The following is an 8936-nucleotide window of genomic DNA, read 5'->3' as shown; positions in this document are numbered from 1 at the left end:
TCACAATTGTGGCAGCTGTCAAATTCTAAACTCATGGATCAGATTTCAGACTGGAGGCTTCTCCTGAATCACATGCTTGTGGGGTGACATGCTGCTGGCTCTGCATGCTGGCTTTGTAGGTCAGGTGGCAAGCTGCTGGCTTATGCAGTTGGCATGTCCTCTGTATGTTCAGAGTCCTAAAGTTGTTGTTGTTAAGTGCTGTCAAGTTGGTTCCTACCCATAGTGACCCTGTATAGGGTTTCTGAGGAGTGGCCAGTAAACTTGAATCACCAACCTTGCAGTTCAATTGACTTTGCAGTCTGATGCATTAACCCACAGCACTATACCAGGACTCCCAGAGTCCTAATAACAGTTGGTAACTTGCTTCTTTCCCTCTCTTTCCATCCATCCATCCATTTACCTACCATCTATCCATCCATCAGCCTACCCATCCTTCCACCCACCTACCCAGCCATGCATGCATGCATGTATCCTTCTACCCATCCCTCCATTCATCATCTGCTAGCCATCCACCTGTTTATTGTTTCATATCTTTCTTCCCATGAAAATGTAAATTCCATGGGGTCTTTCTTATATACCACTGTTATGGACTGAATCATATTCCCCCAAACTATAAGTCCTGGTGTGGCACTGTGGGTTAATGTGCTGAACTTCAAGGTTTGTGGTTTAAGCTCACCAGCTGCTCCTCAGACACCCTATCTATACAAGGTCACTATGGATTTGAACCAATTCAAAGACACTTAACAACAACCCCTGTACCTGTGGCTATAATCCCATTTAGGAATGTGTTTGCTTTATTATATAAAGAGGCTGTATTAACATAAGATGTGTTTTAAGCCAATCACCTTTGAGATATAAAAAGAGCAGATTAGGACAGAGAAGGAAACCAAGGTGCCAAACCACATGGAGATCACCCAAGAAGCAAGAAAACAGATGAGGCCCCACCCTACCCCAGTGCCCGGGCAGAGAAAGTCTTCCCCTATAGCTGGCAGGTTGAATTCACACCTTTAGCCTCTGAAACAGCAGTTATTTCTGTTTGTTAAAGCCACCCGTATGTAGTATTTCTGTTATAATAGTATTAGATAAACTGCATAACCTCTGTTTTTAATACTCGATTGCCTTCCACATGTAGATACTCAAATATTCCTTAAATGAGTAATTATTCCAAAATCACATAAGATCAGAGAATAGAGAAGTTCAAGTTCATCAGCCGCTCATCAGAAACCCTATACAGGGTTGCTATGGGTCAGAACTGACTCAACGGCACTTAACAACAATATATTTTTTTGTGAAAGTACCAATGTATAGTAAAGCTGAAAGAATGAATAGTGACTCATGTATTCATTATAAGAAGTTGCCTAATTGCTTTCCATAGTGCTTATACCACTCTACAGTTCCACCAGCCATGTGCGAGCTTAGGCTGCTCCAAAGGTTCCCTATAATTCCGTGTTTCAGTCTTTTAAATTTGGGCCATTCTGGTAGGTGTGTTTGTATCTCAATGAAGTTTCGGTTTGCATTTCTCTGTTGCCTCATGCTACTGAACAGACTTTCATGGGCTGACTGGACATTTCTGGACCTTTCTTTAGGAAAAGTCTATGGAAGTCTTTTGCCCATTTAAAAAATTGGATTGTTTGTCTTTATTAGTAGGAGGAGAAGTTCTTTATATATTCTAGGCATTTTGCCTTGCCCTCGTATGCTTTGCAAATATGTTCTTCATTGACTTTTCTCCTTGTGTAATAGTGCCTGTTGATGAGAGGTTTTAAGTTTTGATGAACTATAACTTACCATTTAAAAAAGTTCTGTGACTGTTGCTTTCTATGTTCTTTCATAGACTCTTTATCTAGATTCACTGTTTAACATTTTGCCAAATTTGCATGCTCTCTCCTTCTCTCTGGTGTTCCCTCCCACTCCCTGTCTCTTTTCTTCTCTCCTCTCCTCCCTTGTCTTCTGAAACATTTGTAAGTAAGGTACAAACCTATTGATACTTCTACCCATAAATACAGTGACATGTATTTAATAAGAAAAAGGAGGCTATAGCTCCAATATCATTGTATCACCTAGAATACTTAGTACTGTTATAAAAATACTATATAAGGCCAGTTGTCCCTCACAATAATGCCCGTTTTTTTTTTTTTAATTTTAGAATTCAGTCAAGAACGTGAATATGGAGGATAGTGGTGATGGTTGTGAAACATAGGGAGTGTGGTTGGTGTGGCTGGATTGTGCATGTAAAAATGGTTGAAATAGCAAATATTTTGATATATGTACATATATAGATATATGTATGTTACTATAATAAATAGAAATTTTAAAATATAAAAGATGTATTTTCAAAAAAAAAAAAAAAAAGGGACATTTACTAGATTTGTTGTCTTTAGGTTTATTTTCCTATAATTTGGAACTTTCCCCTTGTCTTCTTAATATTTTATTACATTGGCATTTGTGAAATCCAAGGCAATTGTTTTACAGAATATCCATCAACTTGAAGCTGTTAGACTATTTCCTCAGTATTAGATTCAGGTTAAAGTTTTTTGGCAAAAGTTACATAGGCCAATGTTTTGTCTCTCCTGTGACGTGATACAAGGAGCCCTAGTAGCATAATGAATTATGAGTAGGTTTGCTAACCACAAGGTCAGCAATTATAATCCACCAGCCAATCTTTGGGAGAAAGATGAGGTTTTCTGCTCCCATACAGATTTATAGCCTCTGAAACCTTATGCAAGGTCACTTTGATTTGGAACCAACTCTGTGGCACACAATCATCACCACCATTGCTTTATATATGGATGAAGATCAAAGACTGCTGCCTTCAGTCTGGATTACACCTCAGTGTAAAGAAAAAAAAAAAAAATCCTTACAATTGTGGATAAACATGATAAACAGAGAAAAGATTGAAGTTGGCAAGAATTTAATTTTACTTGGATCCACAATCAACATTCATAGAAGCAGCAATCAGGAAATCAAATGACTTATTGCACTGGAGAAATATGCTGCAAAAAACCTCTTTGAAGTATTAAAGAGCAAAGATACAATTTTGAGGACTAAAAACCGACTCCATGGCACATAACAACAACAACAACAAAGTGTGATTGACCCAAATCATGGTATTTTCAGTTGCCACATATACATGTGGAAGTTTGACAGTGAATAAGGAAGACTGAAGAAAAATCAGTGCCTGTGAGTTACGGTGTTGGAGAAGAATATTAAAAGTACCATGGACTGCCAGAAAAACAAACAAATCTGTTTTAGAAGAAGTATAGGCAGAGTGTTTCTTAGACGAGAGGATGACTAGACTTATCTCTCATACTTCATACATGTTATCAGAAGAGCCCAGTCCCTGGAGAAGGATATCATGTTTGGTAAAAGTAGAGGGTCTGAGAACAATGAGTTACATTGATAGTTGCTGCAACAATTGGCTCAAACTTAGCTCTAATTGTGAGGATGGTACTGAACCTTGCAGTGTTTCATTCTGATACATAATGTCACCTAACACAAGAACAACAACAGCAACACTGCATTCTGTAAGGGGCAGATCAGGTCACTTTTCCTTGTCTGGTTAAGTTTGGTCACTGGTCTAAGGCAGTACTTACTGAATTTCTTCACAGAAAAAGTACATCTTCCCTTTTGTAGGAGGAGATACCTTGTGTTTTAGGGTGATGCTTTTAGACTTGGTGAATCTTCTATTCCCCAGCAAAATTTTACCTAATGAAATTTTAGCATTCTTTGATGATTTTTGGTGGTTGCAAAAGCTTTTCTAATTAAATTATTCCCATTACATTGATTAGCTGGCATTCTTCTATAAAGAATACCTTATATATTCCTTCTCTTTTTCTTTTCTCAGTATCACTTCATGAATTTTTTTAAGTGTCCCATTCCAAACCCACTTCCATTGAGTGAATCCTGACTCATAGTGACTCTATATAGGGTTTCTGAGACTATAGATCTTTATGGGAGTAGAAAGCCTCATCTGTCTCCTGAGGAGTGGCTGATGGATTTGAACTGCTGACCTTGTGGTTAGCAGACCCATACCTAACCCACAGTACTATGAATGCTCCTTTAAAAAAAGTGTCTTAAAAGCCATTACTGTCATTATTCTTTTTGATAAAGCATTAAACATTTTAAAGCACTAATAAATATCAAAGTCAATATTATAAAATGAACTTGAATTGAAAGCACTATAAAAAAAAAAAAAATTCTTTTTTTAAAATCCGAAGGATCCCATACTATCCCAGATAAGTCAACTAATTAGCAGGGTGTAATCAATACCATTTCCTCTGAACTTTCTCATTAACAGCATGAGCTTTAGGGTAATAACTCCTAAAGTTATTTTTAGAGTTAACCATTATCAGTGTATGCCATATAAGCCATATGCAAATGAAGATACTTCACCCCATAGATAATTACTGTTAGTTGTTAAATAAATGTACAAAAATCTCAAATCAAGAAATAGCTTCTGTGTTTCTCTAGTTTTGGGGGTTTTTTTCTTCCTTTTTTTTTTTTTTTTATAACTATGCAGTGCTGATGTTGTAGAAGAGTGTGCTTTCAAAGGACTGTTTCCAAGAGAGGATCTCAGTGTGGGCTTACAAGAATGTTTCTTTGGAGTGAATGTACTTTGTTTCTATGGTGGAAGACAGAATGCTATAAATTACATAGCCCTCCAATATCCTTCAAAACAGCAGTGGTATTGAAAGAATAATCAGCTTCTGTCACTGAGTCAACAGTAATAGTTGAATAGCCTCTGCCATTGGTGTTGTGGATTAATATGCTGGACTGTGAGGTTGATTTGAACCGCAAAGTCGGTGGTTCAAACTCACCAGCTGCTCCTCAGAAACCCTGTGCAGGGTCGCTATGAGTCAGAACCAAGTTGACAGCACTTAAAAACAACAACAACAACAACAACAGCCATTCATCACATGGAGAGGCAGGTCGGCTGATGTTAGAAGAAGTAAGATGAAGTAAGTTGCTGTTCTCGATATTAAATATTTGATCTAACATCCAGAGAAGAGCTGACACCAATTCAACTCAAATTATTCCAGGATATAGAAAAGGACCAACAGCTCCAAAATCCATTTTATGAAGCAAGCATAACCCTGATACCAAACCAAGCAAAGACATCACTAAAAAAGAAAATGATAGGCCAATATCCCTCATGAACATAGATGAAAAAATTCTCAACAAAATTCTAGCCAATAGAATCCAACAGCGTGTCAAAAAATAATACATCATGATCAAGTCAGATGCATGCCAGGTATTCAGGGATGACTCAATATTAAAAAAGCAATCAGCATAACCCACCATATAAATAGAATGAAAAACCACATGATGGTATCAATAAATGCAGAAAAGACATTTGTCAAAATCCAATGCCTAAACGCAGCTCTGGACATCTTCATGCCTTGGGTGTATGAGGGAGCCGGTAAGGGATTCTCCGGAGCCCCACATTGGGACGCTGGAGACTTGCTTATGCTGACAAGCCTTTCTGCTCTTCATGGCCTTAGTTTCCACCACTGTAAAATGGGAATAATGACATCGTCCACAGGAGCTGGTAAAAACTTGGTAAACAGAGTGGTGATCACTGTGGTTGAAAGCAAATGGCAAAGCTGCAATTGACGTTCAGATGTCTGATGCAATTACTGTGGCTGTGGTTATGGTTCTATCTGGACTGGGGATCGGTCGGGAAATCCCACTACCTCCTCCTCTCCAGCGTGGAAACCAAGCGGCCTGCAGCAGGGCACCACTACCTGTCCCATCTCAGGAGTGCCGGAAATAAGAGAGGGAGGCTCCATGCTGACAGGATGCTGGCCCGGGCACAGAAGGCACCAGGGCCGCTATGAGAGTGACCCCAAGGACTGGCAGAGGTGGTGAGCGCAGCCGGCCAGGCTTCCCTCTCTGCTATGAAGAGTAACCTGTCTGGTCTGGTGCCTGCCGCTGGGCTGATGCCTGCGTTGCCACCCTTGTGACCCTGGGCCTGACTGCGGGTTACACCACTCTGTATGCCCTCCTCTTCTCCGTCTATGCCCAGCTCTGGCTGGTGCTCTTGTATGGCCACAAACGACTCTGTCTGCTGTGGGCTGTGTGTGCACCACCCTCTACTTCTTCTAATTCCGAGAAACCCTCCGAGCTAACTGTTTGGGGTCCCTGCCCTCTACCTTCTCTACTGCTACCCCGTCTGCCTGCAGTTCTTCACGCTGATGCTTATGAACCTCTACTTTGCCCAAGTGGTGTTCAAGGCCAAGGCAAAACTTCGGCCTGAGATGAGTCAAGGTTTGCTGGTTGTCCAAGGGGCTTTTTTTGGTGGCCTCTCTCCTCTTTCTGCTGGTGAACTAGTTGTGCTTTCCTGTCAGTGCCACCCTTCTTCTGGTGCGCATCCTGGGGACCAACGTGTGCCAAGCGGCTGCGATGGGTGGTACCATGGTCCTGTTTTATGTCAGCCGGGCCTGCTACAACCTGGCGGCCCTGACCTTGGCCCCTGGAGCCAGCTGGACTCCTTCGATTATGACTGGTACAGGTCTCTGACCAGGCGGATCTGGTGAATGACTTGGGGAACAAAGGCTACTTGGTGTTTGGCCTCATCCTCTTTGTGTGGGAGCTGCTGCCTACCACTGTGCTGGTGGTTGTCTTCCGGGTGCACCGGCCCCTTCAGGACCTGAGCACCAGCCGCATCCTCAGATGCAAGCAGATCTTTGGCTCGCGATCCTACTTTTTTGAGCTGGCGGGGCACTGTGAAGAAGATAGCTGTTCCTTGGAACAAAGACGGGGTGAGAGTATCAGTATGTCCGGCAGCCTGGGCTCTGATAGCTGTTATGGTGCCATCTGGCATGAGCCGGTCTCGTGAGGGGGCAGCCAGACCGGACTACTCCTCTGCTCTTCTGCCAGGTGCCAGGACCAGGCGACCACCACCACAGCCTTTACTCTACCGGGCAGACATGATCCCCTCTTCTCCCTAGGATGCCTAAACCTAGTACCCCTCACCCCAGGTCCCTGTGCCAATCGGCTGCCTCTTGCCCAGGATCCTGGCTGGCTCCTTGGCTGCTCCTGTCATAGTGAGCTTGTGCCACCCCCCCCTAGGGTGGAGGACAGGGCCCTGTATGCCAGATGCTCACAGCACCCTGGCATGACCTGCCATTTCAGCTCCAACACTGGAGCCAGCTACCTGTGCCTACCACTCAATGAACAGTGTCTGTGCCCTGTGGGGGGTGGGGGTGGGATCCAATTCCTGATAAAAACACTCAACAAAATAGGAATAGAAGGGAAATTCCTTGATGTAATTAAGGGCATATAGACCCCTGGTATGGTGCTACAGGATTGGCGCTGTACTGCAAACCACAGGGTTGCCAGTTCAAACCCAGCAGCTACTACTTGGAAACCCTGTACAAGGTTGCCATGAGTCAAAACTGACTTGCCAGCACTTAACAACAACATACAAAACCAACAGCCAACGTTGCTCTCAGTAGAGAGAAACTGAAGTCATTCCCCTTGTGAAAAGGAACCAGACAAGGATACCCTTTACCACCACATTTATGCAATATTGTCTTAGTCAAAGCTATAAGACAAGAAACAGAAATTAAAGGCATCCAAATTAGCAAAAAAGAAGTAAAACTCTATTTGTAGATGACGTGATCCTATACTTAGAAAATCCTAATGACTCAGCAAGAAAAGCATTGGATTTCATTAAAAGATTCAGCAAAGTGACAGGGTACAAGATCAACAAAAATCAGTTGGATTCCTTTATACTAATAAATAAAGCTCTGAAAAGGAAACCAGGAAAACAGTACAATTTGCAATAGCCACAAAAAGTTGAAATACTTAGTAATAAATCTAACGAAAAAGATAAAAGACCTATACAAAGAAAACCACCAAACACTACTACAAGAAAGCAAAAGAGACCGTCAAAAATGAAAGAATATACCATATTCATGGATAGAAAGACTTAACATTGTGAAAATGCCAACATAACCCAAGACAATCTATAACTATAATACAATCACAATCCAGGTTCCAACAACATTCTTTAGAGAGATGGAAAAACTAATCACTGACTTCATATGGATAGGAAAGTGACCATGGATTAAGAAAGCATTTCTTAAAAAGAACAAAGTAAAAGTTTTCTCACTTCCTGATCTCAAAACCAACTTCACAGCCTGGTAATGATTTAAAAAAAAAAAAAAAAAAAAAGGCTCGATGGAACAGAACTGAAAATCTAGAAGTAAATCCATCCACCTGCTCAGCTGATTTTTGACAAAGGACTGAAACAGTAAATGGGGAAGGGATAGTCTCTTCAACAAATGGTGCTCCCCAAACTGGAAAGCCATCTGAGAAGAAAGAAACCAGACCCATTTGTATATCTCACACCATATATAAAAAATGAACTCAACGTGGATTAAAGACCCAAATGTAAAATGAGAAAAACAGGGATAAACAGGTGCTTTAATTCATGGCATAAATACACCATCAAACATAACAAAAGACAAAATAGATGATTGGAAACTCCTAAAAGTAGACACTATGTGCATCAAAAGATTTCAACACAAGTAAAAAGAAACCAACAGACGGGGGAAAAAATTGTCAATGATATACAAAGGACTACTGCCTAAAATTTATGGAACATTTCAACACCTCAATAAACAGGAGACAAATAATCCAATTGAAGAATAGGCATAATACATAAACAGATACTGCATCAAAAAAGACATTCAGGTAGTCAACAAACATCTGAAGAAATGCTCACAATCATTAGCCATTGTTGTTGTTGTTGTTAGGTGCCATCGAGTTGATATCGACCCATAGCGACCTTATGCACAGCAGAACGAAACACTGCCCGGTCCTGGGCCAACTTCACTACTGTTGTCACGCTTGAGTCCATCGATGCTGCCACTTGGCCAATCCATCTTGTTGGGGGTCTTCCTCTTTTTCTCTGACCCTCCACCTTACCAAAC

At 41.2% G+C, this 8936-nt stretch overlaps 1 protein-coding gene and 1 pseudogene across 1 annotated transcript in view; both read left to right on the top strand.

The window, feature by feature from the left end:
- CPQ (carboxypeptidase Q) overlaps positions 1-8936 on the top strand; it is a 577066-nt gene that overhangs the window by 86602 nt on the left and 481528 nt on the right. The window lies entirely within an intron of this gene.
- LOC102812748 lies at positions 5895-6930 on the top strand (annotated as a pseudogene).

Source organism: Chrysochloris asiatica, unplaced genomic scaffold (genome assembly GCF_000296735.1).
Source record: "Chrysochloris asiatica unplaced genomic scaffold, ChrAsi1.0 scaffold00031, whole genome shotgun sequence".
NCBI lineage: Eukaryota > Metazoa > Chordata > Mammalia > Afrosoricida > Chrysochloridae > Chrysochloris > Chrysochloris asiatica.
This window is presented reverse-complemented; position numbering and strand designations above follow the sequence as displayed.